General features: G+C 43.2%; 1 protein-coding gene and 1 pseudogene across 1 annotated transcript in view; both read left to right on the forward strand.

Moving 5' to 3' along the window:
- The window catches only part of LOC126188646 (uncharacterized), a 175,326-nt gene that overhangs the window by 17,724 nt on the left and 141,242 nt on the right, over window positions 1-16,360 (forward strand). The window lies entirely within an intron of this gene.
- Window positions 11,726-11,843, forward strand: LOC126189769 (5S ribosomal RNA; annotated as a pseudogene).

Genomic DNA, 16,360 nt, shown 5'->3' on the forward strand with positions numbered 1-16,360 from the left:
GGGTATCTAGCAGAATACTGAAATATTATTCTATGTATGTTAGCCCAGTACTTAGCCATATCTGTAACTTTTCCTTTAGGAGTGGTCAGTTTCCTGACCGATTAAAGTACTCGGTAGTGAAGCCACTTTATAAAAAGGGCGACAGGGATAATGTTGACAATTATAGACCTATTTCTACGCCATCGGTCTTTGCTAAAGTTATGGAGAAGGTTGTATATACAAGATTACTGGAACATTTCAATTCACGTAATTTGCTGTCAAATGTACAGTTGGGTTTTAGAAATGGTTTAACAACTGAAAATGCTATATTCTCTTTTCTCTGTGAGGTTTTGGACGGATTAAATAAAAGGTTGCGAATGCTAGGTGTTTTCTTTGATTTAACGAAGGCTTTTGACTGTGTTGACCACAAAATATTGCTGCAGAAGTTGGACCATAATGGAGTAAGGGGAATAGCTTATAATTGGTTCGCCTCTTAAGAACAGAAAGCAGAAGGTAATTCTCCGCAATATCGAGAGTGGTAGTGATGTTCAGTCCCAATGGGACACTGTTAAGTGGGGCGTTCCCCAAGGGCCGGTTCTGGGGCCGCTGCTGTTTCTTATTTATATAAGTGATATGCCTTCTAGTATTACAGGTGATTCAAAAATATTTCTGTCTGCTGATGACACCAGCTTGGTAGTGAAGGATCTTGTGCGTAATTGAAACAGTATCAAATAATGTAGTTCATGAAGTTCGTGGCTTGAGGAAAATAATTTGATGCTAAATCACAGTAAGACTCAGTTTTTACAGTTTCTAACTCACAATTCAACAAGAACTGATATTTTGATCAGACAGAATGGGCATATTATAAGCGAGACGGAACAGTTCAAGTTCCTAGGCGTTCGGGTAGATAGTAAGCTGTTGTGGAAAGCCCATGTTCAGGATCTTGTTCAGAAACTAAGTGCTGCTTTATTTACCATTAGAACAGTATCTGAAATAAGTGACAGTTCAACACGAAAAGTAGTCTACTTCGCATATTTTCACACGCTTATGTCATATGGTATTATTTTGTGGGGTAATTCTTCTGATTCAAAAAGGGTATTTTTGGCTCAAAAACGGGCTGTTCGTGCTATATGTGGTGTAAGTTCGTGAACCTCTTGTCGACCCCTATTCAATAGTCTGGGAATTCTGACATTGCCCTCACAGTATATATTTTCTTTAATGTCGTTTGTTGTTAGCAATATTAGCTTATTCCCAAGAGTTAGCAGCTTTCACTCAGTTAATACTAGGCAGAAATCAAATGTGCATGTGGAATGCACTTCCTTGACTCTTGTGCAGAAAGGAGTGCACTCTTCTGCTGCATCCATTTTCAATAAGCTGCCACAAGAACTCAAAAATCTTACCAGTAGCCCAAACGCTTTTAAGTCTAAACTGAAGAGTTTCCTCATGGCTCACTCCTTCTATTCTGTCGAGGAGCTCCTGGAAGAACTGAAAAATTAAGCAAATTCTAGTGTTACATTGTTGATTTTCTTTATTTAAACTTACGAGTTGTCGCCTGAATACGTTTCTTGTATTTCATTTTATCTGTTTCTACTATCGTGCTATAATTTGATGTATTGACTCGTTCTATGACCATGGAGACTTCTCCTTAATTTGGTCCCACGGAACAATAAATAAATAAACAGGAACAACAGAGAATCCAAGCTTCTGAGACCTGCTGCCTTAGATGGATACTGAAAATTACATGGACTGATAAGATAAGAAGTGAGGAAGTTCTCTGTAGAAACGGAGTGAACAACTAGCAAAAAATATCGAAAAGAAGAAGATGCAGGATGATAGGACATGCTTTAAGACATTAAGTAATAACTACTGTCGTACTTGACGGAGCAGTAAAGGATGAAAATTGTTTGGGAGGCAAATAATGGTGTATATCCAACAAATAATTAAGGATGTTGAGTGCAAGTGATACTCCGAGATGAAGAGGTTTGCACGTCTGAGGAACTAGCTCTTTGAGAAATGTTGTAGGAGGATAAGAAGTCCTTAAAGTGGTTTCTAAGGCTTCGTCGATTTGACTGGTTGGTGCTGTTTTCCGAATTTCTGACTGTATGACAATTGCATCTTCCACACAGACCTCATCAACTAGAATCAAATGTGTTGTTTTAATATAAAAACAATTTAGATCTCCAACAACAGGATGTGTAAGCTGTACTTGTGTCATCGCAAGTGGGCCAAGTTATCAGAACAGTCGAAGAGAGCTCCGAAGAGACTCTGGAAAACACCCGGCTTAAACAGCTGGGCACATCATCTGTCGCCGACCCCTGCCTGAAATTACCGTCATGTAATGAGGAATGAAGACGTTATGGTGGATGCGCCAAGTTGCGGTACAGCGCAGTTAAAAGGGACAGGCGGATGGCTAAACATTAACTTCTCGTCGATGACAAGATCATTAGGTATAGAGCAAAATTTCCGATTGGGGAGAATGGGAAAGTGAACTGGCTTTCTGATTTCCAAAGAAACCAATCCGTCATGGGTGTCACTCATTTCAGAGAAACCATGGAAAATTTAAACCCGGATGGCGAACGGGGGTTTGAACTGCCGCGCTACCGAGTGCAAGTTCAATACTTTACCGCTGCACCACCTCGTTCGGTCAACGTTATTAAGGACCATGACGATGCCGAGAAACATGTATGTCAGTTTCAGTTGGAGGAATGGTTGCAATAAATTTCGGTCGACGAAAATACCTAAGAGATACTTTCTCCTCCGAAAATAGCACAGCCGCAGGAAAACGGACACGCGCCATTGCCATAACGGGCACTGGGAGTCGATCCTGCCTATACTCACGACAAAAATATCTACATTTCATGAGAGCCTGCTTGACCTCCACGCTGCGAGCACGCTGGAAACAATTTCTCTTAATGGCAAATGGTTCAATAACTTTCAAATCCGATGACTTGGTCGTGTATGACTTGCTAGTTTTTCTTCATGTTGATCAGACTAGGCCACCCCAGTCGTGTGAGGGGGATCACTATCATCTTGGCAGATAAAAGTACCTGCTGTGAACTCTGTTATCACTGAATCAAAATAACATTCATCTCCGGTCCCTTTCGTTTCAGTGCGTATGTATGGACCAACGATCTCGAAAGAACTCATTTTTCTTCTGGAGGCTACTTTATGTACACAATTTATTTCATTTTACTTGTGATCGGCCACTTTCACTCTTACTCACTGTCAAAGGATATCACTTTAAAGCATGCCCAGTGCTTACAACATCTCATGATTCACTCAACAGTGTAGAGAGAATAAGTGGCTTTCCTGTTATTGTCAGTTTTATTCTCCCTACTAGCGGTTGGCCAGCAAACTGAAGAAATTTTTGAATATGCTGCAGCTGGTGGAAGCAAGGGTTTCGGCGTGCATCGCTTTTAGAGGACAAAAATCCGAACTGTACACTTCTTCTGGTGTTCACTTTAAGTAAACACATCCTACAGCTGCAAATAATACTTTACATGCCTCCGTTAATTAGTGCAGTAGGGTAGCGACGGAAATCCTCGTCCATCCGTCTCGGTTTGGGTTTCCTCTGCTTTCCCTAAATCGCTTAAGGCGAAATCCATGACGTTCTTTTGAACGAACACTGCTGAGTTCCTTCCTCATTCTTCTCCTGTTCGCTTTCAGAGTTTTTTCCCGTTTTGTTGAACGTACGAAATTTTCACATGTCTGCAGTAATGATACTACAGAGAGACAGTTCCGACTATAGCGACAATCATTGTCGGCTGTGTGATTTGATATGAGCTTCCCTTACCCTCTTGTGTGCCGTGGCAGAATAATTCGTTCCATTGTTTATGCCAGTTATTTTCATGACGATTAATATTTTGAAGGTCCTGTAACAAGAAACAGTTCTCTATTGTTGGGCACAGCAACATTAGGATAGACACAACACATTAACTAGTTTCCTAGTGCAGGGGATCGCAGTCGTAGTTAACTTTATTAAAGTGAAAAACATTTCGTCATCTTTCTTTACTACATCATTCACTTGTGTGCTGTTAACTGATATAAGTGCCTAGCAGCTGTCAAGTGCTTTCAAAATCAAACGTTCCATCTACGCGTCACAGTCACTGAAATAACATGGGAATTTAAACAAAAATGTTCACTACAAGCACACCTTATTTTCTTTTCTTGCTTCCCGTGACATTTCTCTGACGTGGAGGGTGGCTGGTACAGATCATATTGCAAGTGTCCAGGCAAGTGACGTTGAATAATAAACATGTAGTGCTTTAACTTTCAAAACTAATATAATAATAAGATAAAAATACAATACATTATTTCTGGTAACATTATTTCTGTAAGGAAACACAGATGGCAGAGTTGTGGCAGTTGCTGTGGAGTAAATGAAGATACTGCGTTTGGCAAGACCACGGATGTCAGCCCCCACTAGGTAATGTGACAGAGGAAACCAGAATCAAGGGATATGGCACTACACAACCGGCTAGTCCTGGAATCGGGGACGGAGGGACAGAGTATATTGTTGCACTAGGAGATGTTTGGTCAATAAGTGGGAACTGGAGTAGGAAGAAGTGATGGTGGGTTTATAGTGGTCAGCAGTAAGTAGCGTTGCTGGAGAGAATATGCACTCTATGCTGGCATAGTACTGGAAGAGACGGATGAAGGTTTTGTAGGTGTGGAGGCTGGCGAAATAATGAAATCCCCAAATCCCCATTTTCGCCCAGTTATTAGTTTTAACTTTTGTGTCATTTATGTTGGCTTGTTAGCAGGTGGGCTCTGTATGTTAGTTTACAGATGAGGGTTAATCTGAAATATTCTAAGGTATTGGTTAAATGGATACGACGATCACAGTTACTTAGGAAGAAGTAATTGAACTATCTGTCAGACAAGAACAGTTATTAGTTTGTGGAGATTTCAATACATTTCTTAAAATAAATGGACAGGGAAAATGAACTAAAATTATTATTTGAGTGTTTCAGTCTAATTTCAGCAGTCAGTTTTCCAACTCGTGTGGAGAAAAGCAGTAGGACACTGATTGATAACACTTTTGTAGGCAGTGCGCACGCTGAAGCAATTAATGTGTATCCAATTACCACTGGACTGTCTTATCATGGTGCAAAATTAATGGAAATAAACAGTGTAGCATCTTACAACTCGGAGGCTAGCTCATATACAGCAGTGAGACTTATTAATGAGAACAGTAAGCTAAAGAGGGTATATGTAGAAAAAGATGCTAATGTCAAATTAAATTTATCTCATTGTAAATTTGAGTCAACATTTGAAAGTTCCTTTCCAAAAAATTTATCCAAAAGATCCATTTAAAAACTAGTAAGCCGTGGATAACTAGGGGAATTAAAACCGCACTTAAGTGGGCAAGTCAAGATCCGACATTAATTGCAGCTTACAAAAAATGCTGTAGCCTTTTAAGGAAGGTTATTAAAATCCTCAGAAGTACACATGTACTGACACTAATAAATAAAGCAGATAATAAGATCAGAACTACACTCCTGGAAATAGAAATAAGAACACCGTGAATTCATTGTCCCAGGAAGGGGAAACTTTATTGACACGTTCCTGGGGTCAGATACATCACATGATCACACTGACAGAACCACAGGCACATAGACACAGGCAACAGAGCATGCACAATGTCGGCACTAGTACAGTGTATATCCACCTTTCGCAGCAATGCAGGCTGCTATTCTCCCATGGAGACGATCGTAGAGATGCTGGATGTAGTCCTGTGGAACGGCTTGCCATGCCATTTCCACCTGGCGCCTCAGTTGGACCAGCGTTCGTGCTGGACGTGCAGACCGCGTGAGACGACGCTTCATCCAGTCCCAAAAATACTCAATGGGGGACAGATCCGGAGATCTTGCTGGCCAGCGTAGTTGACTTACACCTTCTAGAGCACGTTGGGTGGCACGGGATACATGCGGACGTGCATTGTCCTGTTGGAACAGCAAGTTCCCTTGCCGGTCTAGGAATGGTAGAACGATGGGTTCGATGACGGTTTGGTTGTACCGTGCACTATTCAGTGTCCCCTCGACGATCACCAGTGGTGTACGGCCAGTGTAGGAGATCGCTCCCCACACCATGATGCCGGGTGTTGGCCCTGTGTGCCTCGGTCGTATGCAGTCCTGATTGTGGCGCTCACCTGCACGGCGCCAAACACGCATACGACCATCATTGGCACCAAGGCAGAAGCGACTCTCATCGCTGAAGACGACACGTCTCCATTCGTCCCTCCATTCACGCCTGTCGCGACACCACTGGAGGCGGGCTGCACGATGTTGGGGCGTGAGCGGAAGACGGCCTAACGGTGTGCGGGACCGTAGCCCAGCTTCATGGAGACGGTTGCGAATGGTCCTCGCCGATACCCCAGGAGCAACAGTGTCCCTAATTTGCTGGGAAGTGGCGGTGCGGTCCCCTACGGCACTGCGTAGGATCCTACGGTCTTGGCGTGCATCCGTGCGTCGCTGCGGTCCGGTCCCAGGTCGACGGGCACGTGCACCTTCCGCCGACCACTGGCGACAACATCGATGTACTGTGGAGACCTCACGCCCCACGTGTTGAGCAATTCGGCGGTACGTCCACCCGGCCTCCCGCATGCCCACTATACGCCCTCGCTCAAAGTCCGTCAACTGTACATACGGTTCACGTCCACGCTGTCGCGGCATGCTACCAGTGTTAAAGACTGCGATGGAGCTCCGTATGCCACGGCAAACTGGCTGACACTGACGGCGGCGGTGCACAAATGCTGCGCAGCTAGCGCCATTCGACGGCCAACACCTCGGTTCCTGGTGTGTCCGCTGTGCCGTGCGTGTGATCATTGCTTGTACAGCCCTCTCGCAGTGTCCGGAGCAAGTATGGTGGGTCTGACACACCGGTGTCAATGTGTTCTTTTTTCCATTTCCAGGAGTGTATGTGGGAGACAGGACAGGCAGTCAGTGTACAAGTTTCCAAAAACGTCAATGTTGTGGCTGATGGTTCACAAGTTGGAAGTGCTTTTGACAATCACTTTCCAAACGAAACAGCAGATATACAGGGTGACAATTGAAATATATGAAGAAAACGTAAATTAGTTACAAACTACGGCGGGCGCACACTTCCTTAAACACGTAAACTTCACAGCAAATATTCGGATTTAGGTTATGACATGTTCGATATGCCTGCGATGATGTGGCACAAACGAGTAGCGAAATTCTGCATGACCCACTGAAGTGTCCGAACATCGATGCCGTCGATGACCTCCTGAATGGCTGTTTTCAGCTTGGCAGTGGTTTTGGGGTTATTGCTGTACACCTTTTCTTTAATATAGCTCCACAAAAGGAGTCACATACGTTCAGATACGGAGAATATGGCGGCCAATCGAAGCCCATGCCAGTGGCCTCTGGATACTCCAGAACCAGGGTGCGGTCCCCAGAGTGCTCTTCCAGGATATCAAGCAGTCTCCTGCTTCGATGGGGTCGAGCTCCGTCTTGCAAGAACCACGTCTTGTCGAAATCGACGTGACTTTGGATAATGAGGATGAAATCATCTTCCAAAACCATCATGTATCGTTCGATAGTCAGCGCACCATAAAGGAATATCGCACCGATTATTCCGTGACTGGATATTCCACACCACACAGTCACCCGTTGAGGGAGAAGAGACTTCTCGATCGCGAAATGCGGATTCTTAGTCCCCCAAACGCACCAATTTTGCTTATTGGCGAACCCATCGAAATGAAAGTGGGCTTCGTCGCTAAGCCAAACAATACATGCGCATACTACTTCCCAACCGAGCGGGGTGGCGCAGTGGTTAGACACTGGACTCGCGTTCGGGAGGACGACGGTTCAATCCCGCGTCCGGCCATCCTGATTTAGGTTTTCCGTGATTTCCCTAAATCACTCCAGGCAAATGCCGGGATGGTTCCTCCGAAAGGGCACGGCCGACTTCCTTCCCAATCCTTCCCTAATCCGATGAGACCGATGACCACGCTGTCTGGTCTCCTTCCCCAAACCAACCAACCAACTACTTCCCATGATGTCGCGCCGCCAACCGTGCAGTTTGATCGTCCTAACACAAACCGTTCAGAAGTTATGATGATTTTATTTCATACAGTCCAATAATTGTCACCCTGCAGAATTAAATACTTCACTTGAAGGAGAGCAACTAACGAATTCTCCAACATCCTTCTCTAAACTTAATACAGCTACAAAATTTCTATAAAAGCCCTTGTTTGGTTTATGGTATTTCAGACAGAATTCTTAAAAGTTGTTATAACTTAATAAGCAATGTCGTTAGTGATATACGCTGTGCGTCACTGACGCAAGGAATTTTTCCAGACAGATTCAACTATGCAGTTATTAAGCCACTTCAAAAGAAAGATAACAAGACATGCTTAAAAAAAATTGTTGTCCGTTTTCCTTACTGACATCTGTTTCCAAAACATTCGGAACAGTAATGTACTCAAGACAAGTCGCACACTTAAGTGGAAGCAGTTTACTTAGCATATCACAGATTGGATTCCAGAAAGTTTACTCGACTGAGAATGCTATTTATGCATTCACCCATCAAATATTAAAAGCCTTAAACAATAAAATATCACCAGTTTGTATTTTTTGTGATCTCTCGAAGGCCTTCGACTGCGTACATCACGCTACTCTCCTAGAAAAACTCAAGTTTTATAGAATTGTTGTTGGATTTATGCATAACTGATTGGAATCATACTTCACAAACAGAATGCAAATATTGTGGTGAATAATTCACACAGGGTTGGAAAAGAAGAAAATATTAGTGACTGGGGTAAAATCACAGAGGGAGTACCGCAGGGTTCAATTTTGGGTCCATTCCTATACCTTATGTATGTGAGTGGTCTTCCACATAATATTCATCAAACAAAACTGGTACTTTTTGAAGACTGTAGCAGTATTATGATAAATCCCATTGGAGAGGAAGCGACAGAAGCGCTAGACAATGATATTTTCAGAAGAATTAATAAGTGGTTGCCTGTAAATGGACTCAAATTTTGAAAGAAAATAATACATTCAGTACAGTGGAACATATGGAGTCATACCAACGACTGCTGTAACACATGAGTAAGAGTCAGTATGTAGGGCAGAATGCCCCAAATTTTTGGGTGTATGTATTGATCAAAACTTGAACTAGAAGAAGCATATTACTTAGCTTCTCAAACAATTAAGTTCAGCTACTTTTGCTCTACGTATAAATGTCAATCTTGGAAACAAACGTATCGACTCCTGATATATTCTGCATATTTCTTCTGCATATTTCCACTCAATAATGACGTACGGAATAATTTTCTGGTGTAACACATCACTTAGAAAGAAAGTATTGATTGTACAAAAGCGATCAGTAAAAACAATACATGTTGGTCGCCAAAGGACGTCACGTAGGCGCGTCTTTAAGGAACTAGGCACTTTAACTGCACCATCACAATTTGAGAAGAACAGTGATACAAACACACGTACAACATAGAAGGAAAAATTATCTTTATTACCCATTGTTAAAATTGTCAGTGGCTCAAAGAGGAGTTCAATATGCAGCAATAAAAATTTTCTTACCATTTGCCCAATAACATAAAATGTCTGACATTTAGCGAAGAAAGGTTTAATCTAATTTAAAATAATTTCTCCTGGACGACTCGTACTATTTCACTGACGAATTTCTACTTAAAAAACTGGTAGCCAGTAAAAACAGTCTGGTTAGGACAAAATGATAAAGCGTTCATTAATGCATTAATGTTAACACTAATCATGTATATATATCCTGTAAACTAATTCTTTCCACATCACTTCAATAAAAAGAATCATTCAAATGATCTGTGGAACGTTTAAATTTAACTAACTAGCTAATAGGTAAAGAGGCGGTGGGTTATTCGCCCCACAATTATTACCTGAGTTTTGGATGACGCCACTAGTTGTATTGGGAGGTGAAATGGTTGAGATGGAGCCGATTGGACCGTTGGAATTTCGATAGGGTAGAGTAGACGGCTAAGAAGGCAGTGTCATCAACGTTCTGCAGGAGACAAACAGGAGATGGTGGGTTTAGCATGACAGCAGTGTAAAGAATGTGTACGATTGAAGGGGACAAAGGAAGAAGTCTTGGGGCACTGCTGCTGTAGCAGTGAATGTATAGGAATTGGTGTTGTTTAGTGACAAAGGCAGTAAGTAAGCAATACGACGGACGTAATTAACTGGAAGTGCATAACTTCAGGCCTGAAGGGCAGAGTGGAATGCCATAAACGGCCATAGGCTTTGCAAGGGATCAAGCGATAAAAAATTGAAGATTTTCGGATGTTGTGCTTATGAGATAGAAAAGGGGGGAAATGAAGAAGCTGTTCATCAGAGGCAACGGATGAAAGACACACTGGTTGATACGATAGAATACGTAGTGGTTTAGGTGTTTATGGATGCGTTGGGAGAAGACTGATTCGAATACCTTTCTAAACACCGACGTGAGGCTAACTGGTCGGTATGAGGAGTTGAAACCATTGGGTTTGTTGGGTTTAAAATAGGATTCGGGAAGTTTTCTGTAACTCAGATTAGTAATATGTTCGGAGGCTGTTGTAGGCGGTGGTAAGGATTGCTACAAAGGAATTGGGGGCTTCATTTCACATGTCGATAAGTGTTACAGTCGTGCTTGGGAGCTGTGGTACAGTCCTGAATGTGTCACGTTTTTGTGGTCTGTTTTATGTTATATTCTACAAATGGTATCAAGTTCTGTCCCTGGTAGGATGTCCAAGTTCTGCAAGCTACGTGCAGAGGCGGGGCATTGGTCGCACTGCGTTCCTGTCCACCCTGCGGACCGGACGTTTATTTCATGTAGAGAGCTGCCGATCATCCCCATGTGATGTGTTTGCCATAGTATCTGAAGTTGCAACTGCCGCAAGAGGAACTAAGCGTCTTACAAATGATATCGTCGCCACTCACCGAATCGGGGTTGAAGTCTCTGGAGTGACGAAATAATAGTGATATGAGCTTAAAAAAATGTCTAAATTCTCCTAAACCAAAAAGGACGCTGAGGTTTGACAGAATCTCTGAAAGTCTCTAAACAGGATTTATGAGTGAAACAGTTTTATCACTGATCAAAATTTACTGCAGACCCCTAGAGCAGAACTGGTTTCTAGAATTATCGACCTATATTACTCTCTTCTATATGCACCAGAATTCCAACACAGTGGCTGTCCTTGAACAAGATAAGTCTTATGAATGTGACTAAGCGTGGGGTCAGAGAGCAACAGTCATGCGAAACCCACCCAGACCTCTTCGCCCATGATGCCCTAAGCGTAAAATACAGAGGTTTAACGCCGATTCGGTGACTCGCGACTGAATACTTCATCGACGCATGCTAAACAAAATATTTTCCTACCAGATCGAGGAGTATGGAATGAAAATAAATATAGGAGAGAGAAAAGTCACGAGAACAAGCAAGAAGGAAGCGCCAGCCAGCATATTCTTATACAGAAAAGGACAGAACAAGGAAAGTCGTTTCTGCACCTGGGAAATTTAATGACCCGGACGGAAATTATAAAGAAAAAATAAGGAGGAGGACGTTTATGAGAAAGACGCCATTTGAAAAGGTGAAGCACTTACTAACAACTAGGAGAGTTCCAAATGGAGCTGAGGAAAAGATTTGCTAGATGTTATATCTGAAATACAGTGTTACACAGCAGTGAAACATGAACAGTTAAAAATAAAGAAGAAAGATATTGATAAAGTTTTCAAATTGCAGTATGGAGAAGAATGCCAACGGCCTTGCCGCAGTGGTAACACCGGTTCCCGTCAGATCACCGATGTTAAGCGCTGTTGGGCAGGGCTAGCACTCGGATGGGTGACCATCCGGTGTGCCGAGCGCTGTTGGCAAGCGGAGTGCACTCAGCCCTTGTGAGGCAACCTGAGGAGCTACTTCACTGAGTAGTGGCGGCTCAGGTCTCGTAAACTGACATACGGCCGGGAGGACTGTGTGCTGACCACATGCCTCTACATATCTGGATCCAGTGACGCCTGTGGGCCGTGGATGACACGGGGGCCGGCTTTCATCGCCTCTTTGGACGGAGTTTAGTTTATTTTCCGTATGGAGAAAAATACTTCAGTTTGAGTGCACCGGCAGACCTAATGAAGAAATAAAGAAAAAAAATATGGGAGGAAAAAAGACCACTGGAAGTGATGAGAAAGAGGAAAAAAACTTGACTGTGACATATATTGCGTAGCAATTGTCTACAACAAAGAATTTTAGTGGAAAATGTGGAATGAATGAGAGGCAAAGGTAGGAAGCGAATTGGAGCGATGGACGACATTAGAACAGGACGAAGATGCAGACAAAGGAACATGTTCCGAACAGGACTCTATGGACAGCCGCCAGTTGAAACCTGTAGCAAGATATGTACAAAAATAAAGAAAATAAAAAGAAAGATCTAAGTAGATTTTTAAGTGGATAAATATATATTTGACAGACAGACTTAGCGTGTTATACTTGGTGGTGATCACAACCGAGGGATATTTCATAACGAATCTTCACTCTGCAGCGAAATTTTCACGTCTACGAAACATTCTGGAAGACTGAAACAGTGTGCCGTCCAACTACTTGAACCCAGATCCTCACCTTTTGATGGCAAGTTAGCAAGAGGAGTTGGGAGTGGCGTCTGAATAGAAGCATTTACTGCGAGAGCCAAGCACCTGGGTTGAAGTCCCGGCGTGGCACACAATTTTAGTGTTTCAGGAGGTTTCCCAACAACGCAAAACCACTATAAAGCGCAACATTTATTCTGCAACAGTTCGCCAGCTAATGGTAAGATGATTCTGTGCTGTGTCCTTTTTTCCAGGAGTGCCAGTCCAGTAAGGTATTTTGTGAAATTTGGGCGGTAATGCAGAGTAACAGACAAAAATAAAGCTATGTTGAAGAAGTCTATGTCGTCCCTGGACAGCGCAGTTGCAGACAGAATTGTCTACGAAAAGTAAGGATCCCATAATGACGCCTTCGAGATTTCATTGGAAGATGACTTACAATACCGGCTAGCTTTTCGTTCTATCGTTCAACATCGGTCTTGCGGTGTAGAGATCCTCAATTGCTTGAACAGTTCACACATTTACTTGGAACGTTGTTATGATATATACTGCCCGAAAAAAACTCGCAACACCAAAAAATAATTAATGTAGGGTAACGAAATTTTGCGAATACATTTGTCTAGGTTTCGTTTTAGCATCTCCAAAACGAAAGTAATGTCAGTGGGAAAGAGATATAAACGGATTGAGTGCCAAATAGGAGGAACAAAGTTAGAACAGATGGACGGTTTCAAGTACTTAGGATGCATATTCTCACAGGATGGCAACATAGTGAAAGAACTGGAAGCGAGGTGTAGCAAAGCTAAAGCAGCGAGCGCCAAGCACCTACTCTCTTCTGCAAGAAGGCAGTCAGTACCAAGACTAAGTTATCTGTGCACCGTTCAATCTTTCGACCAACTTTGTTGTATGGGAGAGAAATCTGGGTGGATTCAGGTTACCTTATCAATAAGGTTGAGGTTACGGATATGAAAGTAGCTAGGATGATTGCAGGTACTAGTAGATCGGAACAATGGCAGGAGGGTATCCACAATGAGGAAATCAAAGAAAAACTGGGAATGAACTCTATAGAAGTAGCAGTCAGGGCGAACAGGCTTAGATGGTGGGGTCATGTTACACACATGAGAGAAGCAAGGTTACCCAAGAGACTCATAGGTTCAGCAGTAGAGGGTAGGAGGAGTCGGGGTAGACCAAGGAGAAGGTACCTGGATTCGGTTAAGAATGATTTTGAAGTAATAGGCTTAACATCAGAAGAGGCACCAATGTTAGCACTGAATAGCGGATCATGGAGGAATTTTATAAGGGGGACTATCCTCCAGACTGAACGCTGAAAGGCATAATCAGTCTTAAATGATGATGATGATGATGATGATGAGGTAACACATTTCAGCGATTAACATTGCAAGAACACAGGTTAATGTAAGCGCGATATGAGTCCCTGCAAATGTGAAATGCTGGTACTTAAATAACCGGTGTTACCTGTTACCGCCAGAACGCTGAATGCAAGCATGCAAATGTGCATGCACTGTGTTGCATAGAAGCCATATGTCAGTTTATGGGATGGAGTTCTATGCCTGGAGCACTTACTCGGTCAATACAAGAACAGTTAACTCTATATGTGGATGACGTTGGAGTCGTCGTCCGATAATATCCCACATATGTTCGATTGGAGGCAAATCTGATGATTGAGCAGGTCAAGGGAACTTGTCCACTCTCACTAGAGAACGTTGGGTTACAACAGCGGTATGTGGGCGAGCGTTGTCCTATTGGAAAACACCTGTTCATGAATGGCGGCACAACAGGTCGAATCACTGGACTAGCGTACAAATTTTCAGTCAGGGTGCGTGAGATAACAACGAGAGTTCTCCTGCTCTCATACAAAACCGCACCCCAGACCATAACCCCAGGTTACACCCAGTGCGTCTAGCACATAGACAGGTTGGTTGCAAGCCCCCAATTGGCCTCCTTCTAACCAAGACAAGGCCACAACTGACACCGAGGCAGGACCAGCTCTCATCAGAAAACACAACAGATCTCTACCCCTGCCCTCGGTGTTGTGTCGCAAATTTTTTTCCGGCAATTTACTTCCTCTTGCATTGAGAGATATTCTCTTTTTCAGGTTTGTCAAGCATTTAGAAAGCGTAATGAGCCCCGTTGCAACGATGCAATTCATTCATGGGATGCTCAGCGGCATCATGCTGATATTTCCAGCTGCATCTGTAAGTATGAATTTGCTTGACAGGCACCACTATACAATATGTAAATAGGACTACATTAAAGATATAAAACTTTGTTATATGTTACTATAAAAATATCAACAAATTAGTCAAGAAATCCTGACGTCACTTCAATGCACACCAAAAGATGGCAGCACATGTGGGCTGCAAATCGTTTCAAGAAACATTTCAATTATTTCTGACTTGTTTCCCTGCATATACGTATGCAAGGGCATTTGGCAAGTGACCCGTCAGTTAAATTTAATTCTAAGAAATCAGTGTTGTTGAAATGGTCTTTTTCTTCTGCGAAAAGTGCGGTTACTTGGAAATTCAAATCAGAATTAGGAAATAGAAAGTTTCAGGGAGCCTTCATAGTACCGCAGTCTACTTTACCTTGTGATACAAAGGTGACCATAACAACTGATCTGAAGTTTCCGATTGGGCATCAGATATGTCTTCATTGGAAGGCAGCTGGAAAGAGTAATATGTAATACTTACGAAGGACTAGTGCACCAAAACAGCACACATACAGGGTGATTTTTTTCCACCCTGTAGAATCTCTATGGACTGATCGATGACAGGATACGGAACAAAAAAGGTCTAACGAACTTATGGACGGAAATGCTTGGTTTCCATGCTAGAGACCATTTATTCAGTCATACTTTGTTAAAGAGACTGTGGTCTAATACGCGCTGTACCATGGAGCTACAGTTAAAGTATGCTTGCTTTCCTCTTAGAGGGTGGTACTGTTCCCTGTACGTCATGCCCTAGCGCCCTCTCCTGCCATAGTAATTGGTAACGGTGTGTCCGATTCACTTCTCTTGCTGACTCACCTTGTAGTGGATGTGATACAACATTGTACACAATGGTTCCGTACTCGAATCGGGCTGACTCACCTTGTAGTGGAGGTGATACAGCGTTGTACACAATGGTCCCGTTCTCGAATCGAGAGCTTGCCGACATGGTTTTTACTTACGGAAAGACAAATGGCAACGGGCGATGGACAGCAAGGTTGTATCAGGAGACATATTCCCGCCGACAGCAAATACAGCATTCAATGTTTGCAACAGTGTTTCGCCGTTTGTCTGAAACACAGTCGTTTCAGAGAGCAGGGAATCATGAAGGACGTACCCGAAATGTTCGGACACTAGACATGGAGGAAAATGTGATTAACACTGTGGAAGGCGTCCGCCGTGTCAGTACCAGGCAGTCGGCCCGCCACTACAGGGTAAACCAGACGGCCGTGTGAACCATTCTCCATGACAGTTGTTACTGTCCTTATCACTTACAGCGTGAGCAGGGCTTATTAGCGACAGACTTTCCACATCGGGAGCAGTTTCTTCACCAGGCAACCACGATTTCGGAATCTCTGTCATCCAACCTATTCACAGATGAGGCAACATCTACGCGGAGTGGTATCTTCACTATCAAGTCAGTCATCTGTGGGGTAGTAAACAGATCCGCCTTGGTATGGTGACAGTGAATCATTAGCATTGGTGCATTCAGAAGGTGTGGGCCGGGATAATTGGTGACAGTATTTTGCGCGACCGCTACGGTCGCAGGTTCGAATCCTGCTTAGGGCATGGATGTGTGTGATGTCCTTAG

This window comes from Schistocerca cancellata, chromosome 5 (genome assembly GCF_023864275.1).
Source record: "Schistocerca cancellata isolate TAMUIC-IGC-003103 chromosome 5, iqSchCanc2.1, whole genome shotgun sequence".
Classification (NCBI taxonomy): domain Eukaryota; kingdom Metazoa; phylum Arthropoda; class Insecta; order Orthoptera; family Acrididae; genus Schistocerca; species Schistocerca cancellata.